This window comes from Choloepus didactylus, chromosome 3, assembly GCF_015220235.1.
Source record: "Choloepus didactylus isolate mChoDid1 chromosome 3, mChoDid1.pri, whole genome shotgun sequence".
Taxonomy (NCBI): domain Eukaryota; kingdom Metazoa; phylum Chordata; class Mammalia; order Pilosa; family Megalonychidae; genus Choloepus; species Choloepus didactylus.
Genome location: NC_051309.1, coordinates 184805906 through 184827278, shown reverse-complemented (window position 1 = coordinate 184827278; position 21373 = coordinate 184805906). Strand labels below are relative to the sequence as shown.

Genomic DNA, 21373 nt, shown 5'->3' with positions numbered 1-21373 from the left:
TATTACATATAAGGGTCTGAACTCGGGGTACATGGAGAGGAAGATATGGGGCAAAGATGATATTCAAGATATCTGTCAACTAGCATAGAAAATGGTAGAGCATAGTCAATGACCATTTGGAAGAGGTATCTGGTCGACCAGAAAGGGTTCCAGCAGTAAACAACTAGCACAGTCACATGGGCACCCACTGGCGGAACACCCCCCTTGGCACTGACAATCATCAGAGTGGATGAGAGCCCCAGGGAGAGCAGAAGGGAAGAGGCCGACAATGGAGTGGTGCAAAGGAAGAGAACCTGGAGAAGGAGGATGAGAAGGAACAGTCAAAGAGGTAAGAGAACCACGAATGCTTGGTGTTGTGGAAGCCTGGGGAGCAGAAATCTTCAGACAGGTAGGAGTCTGAGGAGAGCTCTTAACCATTCTTTCTCAGGCTAAACCATCTGTGGGTGTGAGTGTCTCTGGGGGACCTGGGCAAGTTCAAGAGCAGTGCTCTATAGGTACCAGCAAGGAGTCTCAAAGCACAGGAAGGGATGGGGGTGACTCAGCACAAGTTTAGATTCTAGGGGAAACACCTAAGTAAACTTATTCTTCCCAGGAGTGACCTTGCACTAGAGATGTCACCAATCCATGCTGAAGCTGAACTGGGGCTTGGGAGAGGGGAAGAGGTTGAAATGAGTATCTCCAGCAATTTTCACTGGAGATATTCCCACCCACACACCAAGCCTCACTGGGCAGCTGATCTGCCTGTCCATCTTCCTTCTGTTCACCCCACTCACCTGCCTCTCACTGGGTTCTTTAGTTTATTAATTCCAAGTCTTTCAGCCTTCTCTTCTGTAAAACAGGATTAAAAGCAAGAGTCTCACACTGACTTCAAGTGTTTCTAGGATTGCATGAGAGCATTTTGCAGGTTCTCTGAGAATTTGAAAGGAAGGGGGGCAGAAAGAAGAATCTGAGAGTGATGCAGAATTACCTGAGAACAAAGGGAATATAATACCGTGTAATTACTTGAGAGTGAGGACACATATTTAATCTTCAAAAAAACAGGTGAAAATTTAGTGTCCAAATGAAAATGTAAAGAATGCTTATTGAATACTTGAAGACAGTTTGGGTTTCTTGAAAGAAGGACTGAAAAGTTCTTAGGGTTAAATGTGTTCTTATTCTAGATGCCATAAAACTGATTTTAAAATGTGATTTCTAACGTCAGTCTCCCACGGAATATTCAGGTTTTGAACACTTGAATGCCAGACCCTTCCCTACAATCCCCCAACCGGGCCCTCTGCATGGGTAACCCGTGCACGTGTCTATGCTACGGCACACCTCCGGAGCCATGCCGCCACTCCTCTCCTGACCTCCAATGCCGTGACGAGTGAGCGCAGCTAAATCAACCTTGGGCAACCTGATGCAGCCTCGTGTAGCAGCCTGGCACTGCCCCGAGCATGCTCAGTCGGGTACTGACCCACTTGTGCGGGTCCGAGCTCGCGGCGTAGGGTCGTCGGCGCTACTTTGTTTAGTTTGCCGAGGACGGAGAGAAGGAGGAGAGAAACCGGGAGTCGCTTAAATAAAGCCTCCCCTTTCCTTGACAGCAATCCCTGACCGGGTGGCAGAACATGCCCAGTCTGGCTGCAGGAACCACCGGGAGCGTCAGCGTGTAAAATTCTCTTTTCCGGGATTTTGCCGCAACCAAAGAGGAGGGAGGGTCCGGGACTACTGGAGATGGAGTGGGCGCGGCCAAGGGGGCGGGCAAAGAGGAGCAGGGTCTGTGCCGCAAAATTGACTGTCTCCTAAGTCCAGGGGGAAAAAAAGGCCGCTTTATTGCAGGATCATGCTGCCAAACTTTTGCAGATGGTTTTATAATAATAGAAAAGACTATTTTAGTCTCATTAAAAAAGCAAAAGCAACATGTTCATTGGAGAAAATTTAGAAACTATTAATAATCAAAAAGAAGAAAATAAAAATTCCGTGCCACCCCACCACTCAGAAGCAATCAGTGCGTGTCCCTGATTTTCTTCCAGGCTCTTCTATGTGCGGGCTTTACTCTAACATGGGCATTTAAACATTTCCTATTGCCAGCGGAGTCAGCTAGGAAGGCCTGAGCCGCTCTTAATTGCAAGGTGGCCCGACAGACCTCCTTGAGACTGGGCACGCTTGGGCGTTGTTGGTTCTATTCCCTGTCCTAGGATGGGACTCTTCCGGGATGTTCTTGAACAGTGCGGCGCGACGCTCAGAAAAGTTGCGGTGGAAGCCTGGGAGCGCCCGGCCCACCGACAATTACACTCAGGCTTCCCAAGCACAGCAGCGTCTGCGATCAGCATCCGGCCCCTGCATTCGGGTAAATAACCTCAGCGCGCTGGGTGGAAGACCCGAGGCCAAGGACCCCGCCCCGAGGTGCGGGGACCAAATGGGGAACTCCGGGGTACACACAGCCCCGCCCCGCTCTCCTGCGGGTGATTCTGCAGCTCCCACTGGTTCGATCCGCGCCGCCAGCCCTGCCCCTCTTGCGGCTGCCACGAAAATCCGGCAATGGTTCCGGACCCGGATTCGCGCCTCCGCGCCGCTAGGCGAACCGCACTGGGCATGCTCGGCACCGGCCGGCTCTGGCTCCAGTGGTGGGAAGCTCCGCACTCTCCGCGGTCGGCGTCGCTGCAAGGTGCCGGCGGAGGCGGCACTCCCGCGGTAGGCGCTGCCGATCGTTGGGTGCGGAGCGCAGCGCTGCAGCAGCTCTGGGGCTTGGCCATGGCGAGGGTTGCACGGCGGCCACCTGAGTGGCGCGGCCGCATCAGGTTAGCGGGGGCGAGGCGGGGCGCTGGCCGGAGCCCGGCATGGGGTGGGCTGCCGGGTCGCCGTCGCCGCCGCGAGAGGGAACTTTCGGATGCTTGGGCTGGCGGAGTCCGTGAAGAGGTTGTGCGCTGGCAGGTACCGCAAGGTCCCAGCTGCGGGCTCCTGGGGATCACAGGAGGCTGCGATATCCGTGCGGGGCGGAACCGGGGTCGGCAGGTTGGGGTCGATCGCGTGCGGGGTTCGTATTTTAACGTGTCCACTGAGCACTGTCGGGAGACTCTCTTGGGTCTCTGGCGGGAAGAGGGCGCCGAACAGCGGTAGAGGCCTTCCCAGGCCCCGGCTTGCTCCTGTCTGCATGCCTCAGTTTCCCCGGCTGAGGGGAGGGTGTACATTTTCTGGCCCTGAAGGCCGTGGGTGCACGTTCCTCGTCCGGAGGTGGAGGGCGCCGCGTCCTGATGCCGCAGGAGTGCAGGGACTTGTGGGTGCCGCGCGCCGCCGCCTCGGGACTCGAGCTCGCGGAGTTTGTTGCATTGAACTCAATAGCAAGTTGACATCGAATTGTTTCGTGGCATGGAATGGGAAACGTGCTTCAGCGGCCTAAAATCCAAAGTAATTGCAGAGTCGATTTATTTTATGCCTGACCATTACCTGCTCCTCCCTCCCCAAAACTTGATCTTTCAAGTTGCAAGATTTACTAAGCAAGCTGATGATGATGATGACGATGAATATGGTGTTGATGATTGCAGAATCATTATCTGTTCACACTAGAAAAATAATCTATTAAGGTTAAATTGTCATTGTTCCTAAGGATACTCGTAAGAGAAAAGTTTGGTTACTGTAGCAACCTTTATTTGCGTTATCTTAGCTTTATATTAAAGCTTGGAAACCTAGCATTGCAGATGCATAATGTTTTTTGTAGTTTTCTCACTTTTGTTTCTAGATGAAACACATTTTTCAGTTGCTACTATGCTGAACATAGTAAAATCGTTCAGGATGAAATGCTAGATGGAAGAAATTTTATTTTCAGAAGAGAGTAAGTTAGAAAGTAATTCTGGCATTTTACTTATACAGAAAAATGAGATTTGTAGATCCCACTGAGGTGTCTAATTGTTTTGTTTTTTTTTTTCCTAAAACATTTAGCCCCATTACCACTGTTAAGATTATTGGCTCTAATAGAGCTAGTGGGAACTAGTTCTACATCTTACTAAAACTAAATTCTCAAGCCTTTTCCATAAGTCCCACTTGGTGGGTTCAATTGTTTTATTTATTAAGCTTATTACAAAACTTCTTGTTTGCATTCTTAACAGATCTTAATAGACTTTAGAAGTGTATTGGCTTTTCATTGGCTTGTGAATAACCTTTAATGTTGTTTCTTGCTTGTAAGCCTGATGGCTCCAGCTCCTGTTCCAGATACAAGAGTGATTGACCCAAGTGGATTCTATGCTGTGCTTATATGTAACAGGAATTTAGTAACAGGAAACCCTTCAAATGTCCAGGGGAGGACAGCAACAATGTGGTTACTATTTTTACAAATTAGAGCTGCAGACCATTTTAGCCAGTTCGGTTGTTGATGTTCATTGCTTCTAAATGTATTTCTAAATATGTTTAAAGAAAAATTTAGAAATTTGAAAAACCCAATGCAAATATTGAGGAATTATGCTCCTCTTCTTCTGTAAAAACTCATCAAGTTTAAAATCTCCTGTGATGTGTACTGTATTATATGGACCGATTATCCTGCCCAGCAGGTCTGAGAAAAGCTGCATTTCCAAATGGAAGTCTGTAGAGTCTCCCCTCAGCCTTGAGTTCTTCCTGATCTCAACAGCTTTTTAGTTGCCTCAGTTTTCCCTCTGTGAAATGTGAGGTTTAACATAGATCAATAGACAACCCTATGGATCTAAAAATCCTAAGTATTTTCTGACTGTTAGGAAAGAGTGGAATTTAACAGAAGTCATACTTGAACACTGCTCTTGGCTTCAAGAACTCCACAATCTCCTAACCTAACACTTGCAAATAAAACCAACTGGATTTAGGTTGAAGAGTGGCTTTTTTATTGCTAATGAAGGAAAAAAAAAAGCAAAGTAGACTTTGAATTCAAATTAGGATACAGGCGGTAACTTCTTCTCTTTTGTACTTACAGTTGGGTTTTGTAGCTCAACTACCAGACACACAAGTTTTAGTTTTATTTCCATGTCTTTAGAGGTCTATACTGCTCAGTGTTGTGACATTAGATATTCAAAGCAAACTAGTCCCTTTAAAGATAGATCTTCCCCCATTCATGTGACTTTAATTCATTCAACTCCTTGCTTAGCTTACAATTTAAATGTTTAAGGCTATTTAAACTTTGCTTAATTGGGACTTTTTTATTTTTTTAATGCAAGGACTTTCAGATTCTGAAATACCAAATAAATATTGTGGCAAAGTTGCTTTTAATCTTCAGAACAGCACTGATATTGGTTAGACGCATGCCAGTTTTGTTTTTTCTTTTTTAAATTCAGAAATCATGCAGATAATATCACTTCTGCAGCTTGGCATCTATTAAAGTGCTTGGGGTATGACAGGTCCTTTTCTAGTCAAGATCAGAAGGATACTTAAAACTTTGACAACATTTTGTGATCCAAGATAAATCACATTAAAATTAGAAATATACTTAGATGCAGATACCTCCCTAGGATAGTTACAGGATTAAGTGATTTGGTTTATTATGTGATAATAACCAATTAAGAGCTGTCAGAAGTAGTTGATAAAGCAGAAGTCCTGTGAATTTATTGGCCTTACCTCTGCCTCCACCAGAGGCATTAGTTTTGTTTTACTTCCACACTTTTTTATGGTTAGGCCCTTGGGGCTGCAAAAATGAATAAAACATAGTGACTCACCATCGAGTCAGAGAGACAGGCTTGAGAACAAATAAATTACAGTACAAAATAAGTGCTGCAAAAGCAGTGTGCACGTGGGACTATTGAGGCTGAGAAGAAGGAGCCCCTCTGGCTATAGCAGGAGGCAGCCTTTTCAATGAGAACTCAAGAAATGCCTGAGGAATGGGCTGGAGTCTTCTTGGCACAGACGTGGCCACTCCAAGCAGAAGGAACACCATCGTAGCAGGCAGAATAAAGCCAGCCCTCCTCTCCTCCAAATGTCCACTTCCTAATCCCTGGAATTTGTGAATATGTTTCTTCATATGACACAAAGAACTTTGCAGATGTAATTAAATTAAGGACTTTGAGATGGGGAGTTTAACCTGGATTATCTGGGTGGGCCCAGTGTAACCTCCAGCCTCCTTACAAGTGAAAGAGGGAGGTGGAAGTCTGTGTCGAGGTGATGCTATGTGAGAAAGGCTCCACCAGCCATTGTTGGCTGTGAAGATGGATGGGAACCGTGAAATGTGGCAGTCTCTATAAGCTGGAAAAGGTGAGGAAATGGATTCTCCCATAGAACCTCCAGAAGGAACACAGCCCTTGCCAACACCCACCAAGACCTGTATGGAACTTCTAAGCTACAGGACTGGAAGATAATGAATTTAGGTTGTTTTAAGCCATTAAATTTGTGGTAAGTTGTTACAGCAGTCAAGAAAGCTAATATAAACATATACGAAGAAAGAAGTTGGTGTTGATGGAGTACGGGCTGGGGAAGGAGAAAGGAGGGTGGTAAAGTGGCCTTTCACTGTGATGACTTGATGTCACGCAAAGTGGTCTGGATTGTGTCCTGCTATGGGTAGACAATGAGAAACCAGCTAAGGGTTTTTTAAAAGGAATATGACATGGGCAAATTCTGTCAGATTTATCATCCTAGAAAGAAAAACTCCAAGTTTCACAGGACAGTTTGACAAAGGGTATCTAACCAGAGATGTCCAGTGACCAATGGAGATCTGAAACCAGCATGTTATAATTCATTTCTCTGAAGTGAACTGAAATGACATTAGTGTGTGTACGTGAAGTTATTAAAGTAAAAACATTTTTACTTATAATTAGCAGTAGAAGGACACCAGAAGTAAAGCAGAAGGGCCAAGTCACATTTTGAAGACTTTGGTTCTGCTCATTGTCTCCCCAACAATCATCTTTAGCAGAGGCGCTGCTCTGCTGTCTACATACCATGCAAATGTGAACAGGGAGCTGGGAAGCTCAAGTGCTAATTGAGAGGATGAGATTTTACCTGGGTCAACTCTGACCTATTGGAATTAACTGCTTGCAATGCCCGTGGACTTGTACTGACTCACTGGGAAAGTGCAACAATCAATTAGTAATGTCTGCCTGGGCTCCAGATTTAATGGGATGGGTGACTGCAATAATGTTAGGTGGCCTAACTCCCATGTTTAAATATAAGAAATTCCATCATTCTTTCCAGACATATTTATTCAATTTCTTTTATGGGCAAGGCCCTGATATCTATCTTTCAGGAACTTATAATCTGAGCTGACATTTCTGTGTGTCTGGAAAACCTAAACTATAGAAGTCTATGTGACTCTCTATCGAAATAGAACTATATGTAATAAAACATTAGTAAGATAAAAACAAGCTTTTTGGACAGCCTAGTAAAGGAAGCTCTGGGCTAGCAAAATTTGATGCTGCAAACAACAACAGTAGGACTTAAGATTTATCTTAATAAATTAGGCAGACCTGTATTTTATGTCCATATTATATAGCTTACATTTGCACAGTAAGACTTTTACCGAAACTTCCTTATATAATGATACAATACTTACTTTTTTCCCACTGTAGAGCTCACTGTAAACCTTTCCCTCTTTCTTGAATCTTTTCTCCCTTGGTCTCTAGAATACTGGTTCTTTAGTTCTCCCCTTACTGTTTTGATTGCTCTTTCTTACTTTCTTTGAGGGTCTGTCCTCTCCTTTCCCTAGGTTCTGGTCTTGGTCTTCTCTTCTTGTGGTCCATTGTGGTCTCCCTAGGTGATTTATTTTTCCTCATGACTGCGTGCTCATGACCAAGACCCTGGTGTCTCCAAATCTGTATCTTCAAACCAGACTCTCTCAAATCCATCCATCCATTCATTCAGGAAATATTGACAACCTGAGAGCTTATAATCTAATGGAGGGAGAAAAGGAGTGTCTGGGGAACCCCAGGTGGCTTCTCAGAGAAGACAACTTTTGAACTGAGGCTTGAAAGCTAAGTAGGGATTTGTGCAAGGTGAAAATAGCAGCATGGCCATACTGTGTGGAGCTAAAAGAAGTTCAGGAAAGGATGCATGATGTATGTGGGGTGAATAGAAGACGAGCTCCAGAGAGAGCTTAAAAAGGAGGGTGTGGGTCAGATTACAAAGAATCCTGTATATCCTGCTAAGAAGTTTAGTTTTTACTGCTGACAAAAGGAAAACCTGGAGAAATGTTTAAAATCAGATCTTTAGAGTCAACTGACTTTAGCAACAGCCTGGTATGTAGATTAGAGGCAAGCAAAACTAGATGAAGGTCAATGAGTAGGAGTGGCTATTAGAGAGGCACTAGCTAGAGATGATGAGCATGTAAACCATGGATGTGGTTAGTACAATATTTAGGAATGGGTATCACTAGAACTCAATGATTGATTAGTTTGGGCGAGGAAGATAAGGGACTCCCGTGCAATCGGATTATCTGTGTCTATTTCTGCAAAAATGAGCAAGACATGGCATTTTGAGGGATTGCAGGTTTAGAGCAGTTCTCAGAGGCTCTCCTACAAAGGTCAAGACTTAGCAGTACCAGGGAACAAACTTCAACCAGCATGTGCTTAACCATGCACATGGGTCACTTAACTGAGGGGAGAGGTGATAAAGTCCATACACAGAGCCAGGTGTAAGGGAAGAAGTCTAAACTTATCATCGCAGGGCACAGACCTTGTAACAGAGGAATAGAAGAAAAAAGGGATTAATTCCCTGATGGTTCTCCAGCTTCTTCTGGAAAGAAACCTTTGGGGCTTGCTAATGAGACCGAAATAAAATTGATGGTGATAGAATGGGAGTGGGAGTGGGGGGTTCTTAATTCTGGATTTGGAAGACCGGGCTGAAGTTGGTATCAGTGGTGAAGAGGAGGCTTGCCAAGCAGTTATTTAAATAGAATACCAACTCTTTCCTTCAACTGAAGATTTGAGTTGGTTAACGGTACAAAGAAGAGTACAAGGAAAGTGTTTGCTCTGTGACAAAAGAAATGTGTGGGAGTAAGTTGCTCCAGGATTATCTGTTGCAGGACCCACCCAGTACACACAGGGCAGGAAGATGTAGGCTGGGGCTAATTTGAATCATTCTTTTCAGTTCATTAAAGCAGTACCTCTTCCAGACAAGATGGGACACATCTATACCCATGTCTATATCTTACTTTGCTCTCTTGAAACTAGCAAGGGTTCTAGCTCCCCTCTTCCCCAGAGACCAGTCTCCCCTGCAAGGAAGTAGGTAGATCCACAGTGACTGTGTTTTCTTGAAAATGCAAAAACCATTTTTCCTGGTCCTGGTTAAGGGAAGGTATTTGAATGAAAGTTGCCTTAGTATTTGGCTCCAAGTTTCACTCAGGACTTCCTTTTTGTGTCTTTACACCCCAGATAGCCGGATAGTGGTGGGTGGCTTAAACTTCTAGTAACCATTGAGCTTTCTTGCTTCTCGGCTGCTATTATTGCTCTTATTTTGTAAATTTGTTTACCTGCCAAAGCCAAACGCTGGACTGCATTGCCCTGCTACCTGCCGCACCTGTTCTTCTACCCCCCACCCCATCTTTCTTCTGTTCCTGCTGGCAGTCTCAGGTTGGAGGAAGGTTTTGTTGTTGTTTTGTTGTTTTTCTTTCCCTTCATGGTTTGAACAACCCTAGATTTCTTGGTGTCTGAGTGACTCTGGCTCTTCCTAGATTTTCCAAAGGCAACCTGTTTTACTCTATTTTTAAACACTTCTGAGGAACTTGAAATTCATTTCCAGGCAACATCTGAGTATTACCATTCCTTTGTCTTGCTGGGGCTGAGTGTTTTCTCCCCTTGCATCTAAACGAGGTCCTGCAGTGATCCCTTGTTGCCTTCATAAGGCATCTCATTCCTACCTTCAGGTTGGGGTGTCGCCCCTTCTTTCCCTGGTTTGTGTTTGCTCAGTAATGGGCCATCTGTCCCAAAGTCCTCTATTAATTTCTCCTAAGAGGCTGTAGAGGCCCTCTTATTAAATATGATTTCTGGAGGCTGCCCTAATATCTGAGAGTTCTCATGCACAGCGGATCCATTGCATGTGCCTTACTAACGCATACAGTAATGTAGATTTTTATTTTTAATTGACATGCTGTGTTTATTCTTGTGTTTCTAAGCTAAGTAATTACTCCTGCTGGGAGAACTTTCCTCTCTCTTTTATCGTTCAGGAATGGACCAAACCCAGAGAACATTCTGTGACCTTTTCTAGCTTGCCCTCCTCTGAGTTTCTTTGGCATTTACCTAGTTTAGTGCTTAATTATATATTGCTTTGTATGCTGCTATCACCAACATTCTAAGTTCCTTTAGGGTAAAGACCTAGTTTTAAACTTTTTAAGTCCCCCACAGCAATTGGTCCTAAGCGGATAATAGTGGCCTTATACTTGGAGTTCCGGCTAATTGATATGACTGGCTCCTAATTGTTTTTATTGCTTAGATAACTCTGACTGCCAGCTGAGAAATCATTTGCGAACAACCGGAATGTATGCTCAGCCCTTTCCCATCAAAGCAGAGAGAGTAGCAAAGCAGCTTCCTTCCAAAACTCTGTGCCAAAACCACTGAACCTGAATTTTCAACTTCCTGCTGGTGCTTTTATTTAGTTAAGATAATTTCTCATTATTGTTACATTGAAAAACATTTAACTTTATGGAAGACTGATTTTAGGATATACACTAAAATCATCTAGAAAAGTATTCAGTTCTGACCAAATTTTGAAAAGGGTTGCTTTTAGGTATAAAATTTTAAAGTAGCATTTAAAATAATACTTACATTATGAACATTTATGATAGTCTAAACATTTATGGCATTTAGACAGTTTGCCCAAGCTGTGGCATTTCACTCGTTGGTAACTGTGTAAAGGTAACAAGAGCCCTGGACTATGTCGGAAGATGTGGGTTCCATGAGCACCCCTTCCACTCGTGGGTTAGCGACCCGCCTCTCCACTGAAATGTGGATGGAATCCTGCAGGCCTGCCCGTGACACAGGATGGTGGTGAGGCTCAGATGCGATAACGTCTGCTTTGTAAACCACAAATGCTAGGCAAATGTAAAGGTTACTGTCGCTATCTTAAGAATTAAATCAAGTACAGTTTGAATTACAGGGTCTCTTCTGATCTCTTTTTCATCGAGATCCAGTTCTTAGGGAAAGAGCCTGTAAAAATACTTTGCATGTGGGATTCAGAGAAATGATCATTATGTAATTCTGCTCTGTGATAATGGGCTGGTAAAGGAGGAAGGAGGAAAAGTCCTATTTAAATACCCTCTCCAGTTATTGAGCATGTTTTTTCAAATAGACGAAGAAATTTTATTCCAATGGAAGTGATCCAGTTCCTGTGTTGTGACTCCAAATGGCCTTAATCAAACAATCAGAGAGACAAGGAGTGAGGGATTGTTGGACATTTTGAAATATGAATTAAATAGGCGATTGCTTTTCATTTCGACAATAATAATGTATATTCTGATCATAGGAAATAGTCATCATAAACTTTACTCTCTCAAGCCACAGCCCAGAGTCTTCTGACCAGCCAGCTTCCTGAACACCCCCTCCCGTCTTCCATGTCACCTTGAACCACTGACCTCAGGACCATTTCTGGGTTTAGTACACCAGCCTCTTAAGGTTCACTGTAAGGTGAGGATGCATTTCTAAAGACTTTGACTGTGTAAAGAAATATTGCAAAGTTATATTTGTGGTAAGAATATATGTAATTGCCCAGAAATTCTGAGCAATGGGTGGTTTTTGTAGGAAATGCAGGGTAAGTTAATAACATGTCTAATTTAAAGGACATGAAAGTAGTGTAGATTCCCTCGACAGAATTCACAGCAGGAAAAAGGCAGGGTAAAGTGATGGGCGGTGGCAGGGGGGTGGGGGGCACTCTATTTTACATAAAGTGATCAGGGTAGGCCTTGCTGATAAGGTGACATTTGAGCAAAGGGAGTTTGGCATGAGCCTTTTGTTTATCTGGGGGACTCGGTACAAGGGTTCTGTGTGCCTGACACATTCCAGGATTAGCAGAGTCCTGTGGCTAGTGGGCAGTGAGCTAGGGGTAGAGAGGTCACACAGGATGTAGGCAAGGTCACCAGGGGCCAACTCTTGTAGAGGCCATGGGAAAGCCTTTTTTGGCATCTTACTCTTGGTGATATGGGAACCCCTGAATTTATACACTGTAATAATTTAAGAGTTTTTGATATTTTGTTTTAATTATCTGAGGTATTTTCCTTGCACAGAATGCTACTAAACCATGAAGAACAAAAAAGGTAATAAATGCCCAGTGCTAAGCACAGTCAACAAATATTTAAGCACCAACAGTGTTCTGTTAGAGTGGAATTTTGTTAATAATATAAATACACCCCCAAATTGCAAGAACAGATACCAGGCTTCTCTGTGGTGATTTGTCAAGTGAAACGAAGATTCTAAGGCCCTGGCGGGGGCAATGGTATGCTTCAGTCAGCCTCTCGGGGTTTATCAAAGATTTACGCAGCCATTGGTCTGAACATCTCAAGGTCTGAAGGTCTGAAGGTCATGGACATGTGAGCTCAGTTAATCACCTGCTGTTAATCCAGCTAACAAGGTAAGAGCAGCAAGACTTAGCCCTTACTCCCAGCTGCCCAAGGGAGTGGGTTGAAGGAGAAGCCCAGAGTGTAGCATCACGGGCCTCCCTACCTGGGGGCCTTCCGGATAGTCCCTTCCAGCCCACCTTACCTGTGTGTGAAGGAGCCCTGCAGGAATCTGGGGTGCGCGCATCTGTAGATGGATCATGGCATCTGGAGGGGAGAGGAGTGGAGGTCCAAATGCTTGGGGAGCTTGGATCCATTTTCTCCTTCATTATATTGTCCAGAATGTAAGGAACATGCAAGAAGTTGCATGTGCTATAGAGAGCAAGTTACCAAGTGCTGTGTGGTGCAAAAGCTGTTTTTGTGGACCATCTGCCAAGTCACAAACAGCTTGGTGATCGCAGTACCTTGCCCTGGTTGTATTTGCTGCAACGGGATTTTTACCTGTCTGTGTTCAACTCCCTTGCTCTTTCCCCATTCTCTCCACCCTTCACAATTTCTTCCCATCCCCAGCCCCAGTCACACCCCTGGTTGTCATGGCCCTGGAATGGTAGATTTGGGAATGGACCTAAGAAATGGGTCTGCAACCCAGAGGGGGTGGCTAACTCTCAGAGGTCAACCCCTTAGTAAATGGCAAAATTGAAGAGAGGACCTAACATCCTTACTCCTAGCTGGGATGTCTTCATCCTGAGGATGCCAAACTGGTCCTCTTCACCACCTCACCCCAGAATTGCTGTTCTGGACTGTAACCTCAGGGCCTATCCAATTTCATATCCCAGCAACCTGCTTTTACCTCTCTGCTCTTTTAGACTCTTGGCTCCCAGGCTATAGGGTCGAATACCAGAGGCTGAGGCCCAAGCAAGTTTTTCCTTCACACTGGCTGTCACTTGGAATGCTGAATCTTTTCCTATTAGACATTATTTGGTGTCTTGGTCGGATGCTATTAATACTATCCTCCAGGCTCATAATGAGTTAAGTAGCTTTATTATGGTCTGTGCCACCATAAAATAGCCAGTTAGCCTTCACAAAATTGTTCCTATAGGAAACCACATTCCCCAATCCAGACATGTGCATTTTATTCGACTAGTTGGGGAGCTGTCTGGGTACAGTCAAATGGGGGGCAGGGTGAGGGGAGGCCAGGAGGGTACCCAGAAAAAGCACTTTCACTACCAAGGCCTTAAGAGTTTACAAAGTAGGCCAGAATCAGCAGAAAATGTAAACTCACAATTGCTTCAGGACTGAATCATAATAAAGACAGCACGTCAAGAATACTACTCTGATTTATAGAGCAGTGTGCTCTTCAGGCTGCACGGGGGGACATATGTTCACTTCCTCCACCCAGGCAGTGTGCTGGCCCGCTTGGGCTTGTGGGGAGGCAGTGAGGGCCAGGACCTCCGTAAAACGTCTCCCTGATATATGGGAGCCGCTGGGCACCTTTTCCAGATGAGAGAAGTGTTCTGACTCATTGATGTGTCCAAGCTTTCAGACATCCATCAGCTCCTGCCTGACTTCACTCGGAATGTAGGAGCTTACATGCTAAATGCATCAAGAACTTCCCTGGAAATGGACTTGAGGTAAAACAAGAATTCCAAATTGGCAGAAGTAGTACTGTAGATTAGCAGGTGACATTACAAATTAATTGACTAGAATGAAATTTTTAATTTTTCTAAATGCACAATCCAAATGAATAGGGAGAATATTCTTAAAGAAATCACTTTTTTAAAAAAAAAGACTAGAAGATGCTGAAAGAAATATTCTAATGGTGGAAGCAGGCAAAGAAGGGCAGAAGCAGCTAGAGCTGCTTCTGTTATCAGCATTAGGTTGAATAGGGAATCTGATAATGGTGGTGTCAAAGATTAAAGGAAAATACCAAGACAACATCCTAGCCCTTTTATCTGCATTATAATCTGTTTTGGGGATTGGCTTGATAGCATAAAGGCACTGTCCACCACTGCATCTATCACATTTGTATTCAGTTCCCTATTTTGGTTTATTCCCTGGGCTGTCAGATTTCTGAGGAAATGTCTCTCTGATCAATTAAGGATTTACATTAATTAGGCTCAAAACTAGTTTAGGCTATTCATTTAGAATGAGAATTTGAAGAAAGTTCAATACATGCTGAAATATCAACACTCTTCTGAAAGATAGGCTTGTGATTAGAATAGCCTTCATTGCACGTTTCAACTGCTGGAACAACCCAAAAATTGCCTTTATGGGACAAAGAGATTTTAACCTAATACTAAAACACAATCCAAGCATAACATTGCAGCCTTTTTATTCTGTTTCTAAGCTACTAAATTAATTGTTGACCCTGGGCAAATCACTTTTCTTCTCTGGCCCTCTCTTTCTAATCTTGTATAAAGAAAACCTTTGTGAAAAGACATCCAAGTTTTTCCAAGTCTAATATTCTACTTCTGTGATCAAATATATATGAAAGACCTATTTTTTGTCATCTAATAATCGTTATATCTATAAAAGAAAACCATTTATGTAACTTTTTTCTTCCACCTTTTTAGGGAGTTTGTGGTTCTCTTTTTCTCTTTAAAATGCTGTAATAACAGTTCCCTTCAGTACGTCCATTCAATTGACCAGGATTACCAAATCCTTCTATTTAATAAGAAATCAACAATTTCACATCCAATTTGGGTTGATTGCATGCTAAAGCTTTTTTTTTTTTTAGTGATTTGATGACCTTAAACACTTTAAACATATTTCTGAGAGCTTTATTTTGTACTCTTCTTGCTTTAAATCAGAAAAGCCTACCATGTGAACCAAGAATGGTTTCTTAATATTATGCACCATCAAAAATAAAATAAAGTGTTATAATATGGGCATCTCTCTGGGCCTAAAGTTCATTTTTAGGTTTGAAAAAACAATGAATTAAAATAGATCAGTTATTGGAGCTGTATCTGTATTTGTATGAAAAAAATTGACAAAGCATGAAATTCTGTAGAGGCCTGAGCTTTAGCGTAGCCACAGACCTCATGTTCCAGTGTCCTCTAAATTGTTCAGTGAGTTTAGTCATCTCATCTGGTAGTCATTCTCAGCAGTCCAGCAGGTCAGGGTATATATTTGTCCTACACATCAAGTAACTGGAAATTGTCGTGACACTTCACAGTTAACAAATCAATGGTATGCCAAGAATGCCAGTGAGGGCTTCTCTCTTTGGTCTCCTTTTTCTCCAAGGGGCCAACTACTTTAATAAGCAGGCTCTAACTCTTCCCACGAAGAGGTATCTATTTGGGACAGTTTATGCATTTAAATGTTGTTGCCGCTGCTTGCCACCAGCACACCCTGCACCTGGCAGCTCCAGAGGAGAGAGTGAAGCTAAGAGGCGAGGGAAATGGACCAGGCAGGGGCTACCATGGACTCTGCTCGGTCACTGCCGGGAGAGAGACCTTCATCCGGATGTAGCAGCAGATGGTTGGTGCTGCCCAAGGGAGCTGTTGGTTGAAATTCTTAATCCATGTACTCATTCAAAACTCCGTGTATTCCACTTGCTTTGTCATGTGCTGGTTTTTGGTGAATGAGACTCTCCTTACCTCAGAGAGCTCTTGGTAGTAGGACACTGCTACTTGGGAGGAATGGTGTTCTCTTAACCTGCTTTGGTCAGTCACTCACTAAGTCCTGTAAATTCTACTTCCTGTATCTCTTTTGATTCTGCCCACTTTTTTCCCTCCCCACTTAGTTCAGCTGCCCATTCTTTCTTTCCTTCCAGGATAATGCAGTAGGTTCCTAGTCACCTCGCCACTATCACACTATGATCAGAGTGATGCTGACAAACACAAAACTGACCATGTCATTCCCCCCTTCCAAAACCAGTACGTAAGTACCCCCATTTGTTAGTGTCGATACCTGATCCAGACCAAGCCAACCTTTCCAGTATGTTTCGGCCTCCATTCTTCTATGGGCAATTGTGCCAGGTTCTCTCTAATCACCATTTCTTTTCATATGCTTACCCCCCCCCCGCCCCACCTCCCGTTTTGGGGTCAGTTTCTCCTTCTTGGTTCACTTGGTGAACTCTTAAAATTAAAAGGTCACTCCCATAAAATTCTTCCTAGCTTTTCTAGATCAGTTGGGACTCATCTCCTATACCCTCATGGAACCTTGACATTTCTCTGGTTGGACAGTCGTCACTCTGGGCTGTAATTGTTGATTTACTCACCTCTCTCTTCCTACTAGGTTCTTGGGTGCTCAGGGGTAAGAACTGTGTCTCACTTTTGTTCTCCTTGCACCTGGCCTTGTGCCTGGCATAGGGTGATTTCTCAGTGAATGTGTGTTCATTTGACTCAGTCCCCTCCAGGTGCTTCTAAGAGCAGCCTAAGAAATGATGGTCCTCAGTGCTTTCAGGTAGTGACTGCATTTGCCATCTGCTTGAGGGATTACTACCGTCATGTGATTAGAGGCATCGTGAAGCTATGCACAGAAATAGACCTTAGAACCTGGATAGGAAGAAAAGTCAAGAGAGGACAGTGAATCTCTTTCTGTAATATGGACTTTGGACATTGCAATAAAACTGAATTGATTTAGCACTTAAATGATTTGGTTCTGAACTGCAGTCATTGCTAGCAGAAAACTCCTGTTCCACAAATTTTCTGGCCTTCGAATATGGATTTCCATAGTCCATTCAGTTATCACCCTAACTACCTGAAAGCTAAGTATATGTTGATCTTGAAAGAAGCAAGGGGAGAGAGAATGGGCTAGTGAGAATTTTGTTGTTATACTTTTTTAAAGAATTGGAAAAGTAAATCATTTTAAAATTTGGTGAAAAAAAAAGACTTGTATGGATATTTTCACTAATTATGACATATGAGAAAGGAAGTTGCAGAAATGTATTCATAACTAAAATGACTTAAGCTAGTTACTGGTTTTGAAAAGTTAGCATTTATGGTTTAGTGAGTATTTTAGTGCCTCTCTCCATTTCTTATGGAATTGGAATTTCCTTTCCTTAATTCATAAGTACAAACTATCAAGAATGTGTCTTAAACCAAAAGGTAGCCTTTGTGCCTGTGGCATTATTCGTGCACAAGTAAAAATAGTGGTAACTCTCAGTGGATGGTGTAACAAATTCCAGTTGTGTAACTATACAAATTATTCATCACGGTTGATGGGTAGAAACCAGCATTAACACAGCCAAGTAAAAACAAAAATGTGTATTCATTTAGTTCAAAATGCCTTTAAACAAGACAACCTTTTCCTCCCAACTCCAGAAATACATACTCATAGTCATGTTTTATTGTAAGTATAGAAACCAGAAATAAGACTCAGCAAAGCATTTTATTAGACATTTTTAGATAAAATACAATTTTGGGGAGATAGGGAAGGGGTCAAGTTAAAAGAACATTTGATGCTTGCTAAGTGTTTTCTTTTTTGTGTTATTTATAGAAAATAAATAAGTATTCTGTGAAGGGTTTCCCAAAGGCCATGTGCAAACACATGGAGCTTAACAATTTGTTCATTGTAGTTTTTACTATGCCCTGGTTTTGGAATCTGTGGTTTTTGTTCCTGCATTTTGAAAGACTGCATTTTAAGCTGCTGGATGATATAGTATTTGTGGTTTATTCCTTAGTAGCTAAAATGTTTTTCACAATTATTTACAGTGCAACTAATTGAACTTTTCATGGTGCTGTCTTTAAGATCCTGATCTGACCAGCTGAACAAAGTACACTTATAGAATATTTCTCCAATGTCCAAAGTCATATGTCTTATGTTCTTCAGGCAGTGCCCTGTGTGTTTATTCTTAAACAGTTGCCATTGGATTCCACATAAGTGTAATGGCAGTACTGCATCCAATGTTAAGTGAAATCTTACAGAACTATATGCTGGAGTTCCTGCTGTCAGGAAGTTCTTGTAATTGAGAAGAGATTTCCTCCACGTGGTACTGAGAACTGTGCAAGATCTGTTACCACAGAGGGGTTCCAGGGGCTTGGTGCAAGCTGTAGGTGCTGTGGGAAGATTAGAAAGGTGGGTGGGACTCTCAGCCTGGGTTCTGGTGGGAAGGGAAGGTGGAGGGAGCTGATGGATGCTGGGCAGGAAGTCAATAAACACCAACTTCAAGTGTCACCCATGCCAGCCAGTGCCCCTGCCCACAGCACCATGAGCACATACTGAAATTATCTGTCCCTCTCTCCCTAACTAAATTGTAAGTGGGCAGGACCTGTGGTTTATTGAGATTTGTAGCATTCCCATCCCCCAATCCCTGGCAGCATTTTTGTTTTGAAAACCTCAACTGAAATGGCATGATATGAGATACAGTGAATTCTTCCTAAAAACTATTAGTTCATTTAGTGTCAATTCAGGGCTTTATTTTCAAATATAAATTTTCACAGAGGTTCAGTTACAAACCATTTGTTACAGATAACTGTAAATAATGCATTCTATTCTTTGTACCTTAGTGACTTTTCAAAACGGGAAAGGCTGGAAGTGCGAATGGGGAGAAAATCAGTTTGCTAACTGAACTTTTCAGCACTGAATTGAAAATCTCTGCTCCTCTACATCTTAAGGTCTCTAAGGGAACTATATGCGGTTTCAGAACAGTTGCTAGGTTTCTCGCCCAAAGCGCCTACTGACATTATTAAAATATAATAGAATAACAGTATCCCCTTCTTTTTATTTTTATTTTTTATTTTTTCTAGCACAGTGTGATTTTAAAGTGGAAAACCAGTGTGGCTAACTCTTTGTTTGAAAACAGCTGTTCAAGTATGCATTTTAAAACTCAGTTTGAGTTTTCATTTGTTTCCTTCTCCCTAATTATGGGGGGGAGGGGTTATATGTATGTTCTGTGCATATTTATTGGAACCTACCTCCTACTTCCTACTTTATGTTGTCTCTCATTCTTCCCCAAGGTATTTAATCAGGCATCTGCTCTGGCTTAGACCTCAGGGAGTCAGAGATGAGTGACCTTATATCCTCCCTTCGGGATGCTCACGCGATGCCTAGAGGGGCAGCTGGACATTTTCAGACCTGAGCCGCTGCAGAAGGACCCAATGCTAAAAATCTATTTATTACTTCCGGTGGGGTTGGGGGTGGGAGGTGGGATGACATTCAATAATGTACTAAACAAAACCAAAAAAGAGATATGTCTTTTATATGATATACTTAAAATAGACTTGAGAAGTATAATTTTAGTAAAGTATATTTTATACCTTATGCTAATCACCCTTGTTTTCCCTGCAGGGGAGCAGGGCAGTGTGTGAGTGCTTTATGTACACTAGACCATGAATTGTTATGTACTTGGTAAGCACTTGTCCAAGAACACAGAGCTCACCTAAAACCTGAGGCCCTTAACAGCTCACTGTTCTGTATTGCATATATCAGCTTTACAACCACCCTGCTGAAAGGAAACCACAAGTTTTTCCAAGTAAAGACAAATATATACAAAGTCATAGGAGGTTATCTACCCTGCCGTTGCAGCCTGTGCTAGCTCCCTTAGCCACAGGATTTCTGCTGGTCATATAATACACTGGCCTTATAAGAGGCAAGTGTTCTAGTTTGCTAATGCTGCCAGAACACAAAACACCAAAAATGGATTGGCTTTTATAAAGGGGGTTTATTTGGTTACACAGTTACAGTCCTAAGGCCATAAAGTGTCCAAGGTAATGCATCAGCAATCGGGTACCCTTGCTGGAGGATGGCCAGTGGTGACTGCAAAACCTCTGTTAGCTAGGAAGACACGTGGCTGGCGTCTGCTCCAAAGTTCTGGTTTCAAAATGGCTTTCTCCCAGGACATTCCTCTCTAGGCGTCAGCTTCTCTTCAAAATGTCACTCTCAGTTGCTCTTGGGGCATTTGTCCTCTCTTAGCTTCTCTAGAGCAAGTCTGCTTTCAAAAGCAGTCTCCAAAATGTCTCTGTAAGCTGAAGCTCCTCTCTCCGCTCCTGTGCGTTCTTCAAAGTGTCCCTCTTGGCTGTAGCAAGCTCACTTCTTCTGTCTGATCTTATATAGTGCACCAGTAATTTAATTCAGACCTACCCAATGGGTAGACCAGAAACTCCATGAAAATTATCCAGAGTCATCACCCACAGTTGGGTGGGACACATCTCCATGGAAACACTCAGAGAATTACAATCTAATTAACACTGATAGGTCTGCCCACACAAGGTTACATCAAAGATAATGACATTTGGGGGGACACAATACATTCAAACTGGCACAGTAATATATCACCCAAGTCCGGTGGGGAGGATGGAAGTCTGCCAGGATGGGACTTCTCGGCTCCTCTAGCCACAGGCTTCACCATCACCACTCACCGGTGGCTTGAAATACCATCTATGCAGGTAACTTGCCGATGTCTATACTCATCTTACCGCTCTCCCCCTGCTCATACATGTTCAGTTTGGAAGTCCACTAGACATTTCAAACTTAACAGGTTCAAAACAGAATTTTTAAAAAGTGTTTCCATCTTTGTACAGTATTTCTCACCTCCTTATATGGTATTCCTATCTACCTGGTTCCTCAAGCAAAAACACAACTATTTCATTCAACCTTCTATATCTGATGTATCAGCAAGTCCTATTTGCAAAGTATATCCCCAAATAGTCCACTTCTCTCTCTTCTCTTGCTGTTACCTCTGTAGCCCCCAGGCCACATGGACTGTTGTCTGTGGTGGAAGCCTCCTGAGTCCCTCACTGCTTCCACTCTTGCCCTAGCTGCCTGAGTGATTGTTTTTAAGAGTAAATCAAACAGTGTTAAGAAGAAAAACCATATGACCATCTCAACAGATTTAGAAAAACATTTGACAAAATTCAACATTGTGTGTGTATGTTCTATTAATAGAAGGGAACTTCCTCAACCTAATAAGACATGTACAAAACACCTCCAGCTAATATCCTACTTAATTCTCAATGACAGAATGCTTTCCCCTTAAGCTGGGAAGGAGACAAGCTCCTGCCACTTATATTCAGCACTATGCTAGAGGCC

General features: G+C 43.0%; 1 protein-coding gene across 1 annotated transcript in view; it reads left to right on the top strand.

The window, feature by feature from the left end:
* Positions 1-2600: 2600 nt before the first annotated feature.
* Positions 2601-21373, top strand: part of MFAP3L (microfibril associated protein 3 like) — a 39582-nt gene continuing 20809 nt past the window's right edge. The window contains 1 exon segment of the mRNA XM_037831008.1: positions 2601-2670. The gene's annotated coding sequence lies outside the window, so the exon portion shown is untranslated.